The 606-nt window shown below is 40.8% G+C and overlaps 1 long non-coding RNA gene across 1 annotated transcript; it reads left to right on the forward strand.

Annotated features, from left to right (window-relative positions):
• The first annotated feature begins 16 nt into the window (after positions 1-16).
• On the forward strand, positions 17-606 carry LOC111239675. The gene is made up of 2 exons (XR_002665880.1): positions 17-101; positions 525-606. It is a non-coding gene; the product is annotated as an uncharacterized LOC111239675 (long non-coding RNA).

The following is a 606-nucleotide window of genomic DNA, read 5'->3' on the forward strand; positions in this document are numbered from 1 at the left end:
GGCTAACAGTGTGTTTCTGACCTTACAGCTGTGAGCAACCCGGAGGTCATGGAGCAACTGAATCCAAGCGCCTGAGCAACAAACACTCCAGCCTGAACACAGTGAGTTACTGCAGACGTTCAACAAAGCTGCTTTAAACTTTGTGCCAAACAACTTTATGTAATTGTTTCTTTATCCACCGTCAAACTTCTGTGACACGTTGTAGTTGTAAAGAAAAGCTTTAACTTTAAATGGGTTTTCTACACAGATGTTTTATATTGAGTTAAATGAGATGGTTCTGAGAAAGACACAGATGCTCTCAGAAACCTTCAGACCAGTGGGACAGATAAAGTGTTGTATTAATCTTCTGCAGAAGCAGAGTAGGTAAATACTCAGTTTACATAATGTTAATCCTTAAATGACTGTATCATGGCTGTTTTAGGTCCAGATGATACTGTCAACATGTAAATATGTGGCTTTGTGGAACTGAACTCTCCAGACATTTACAGTCACTTCATGTAACGTTGTTCTTTGTGTCTCTTCAGGTTCATGGAGACATTCAGCTCTGGATCAAGGAGCCGTGTCACCACATGCTCCTCCATCAACTGGGAATCCACTGATTATTCA

This window comes from Seriola dumerili, unplaced genomic scaffold (genome assembly GCF_002260705.1).
Source record: "Seriola dumerili isolate Sdu_G_001 unplaced genomic scaffold, Sdu_1.0 BDQW01003912.1, whole genome shotgun sequence".
NCBI lineage: Eukaryota > Metazoa > Chordata > Actinopteri > Carangiformes > Carangidae > Seriola > Seriola dumerili.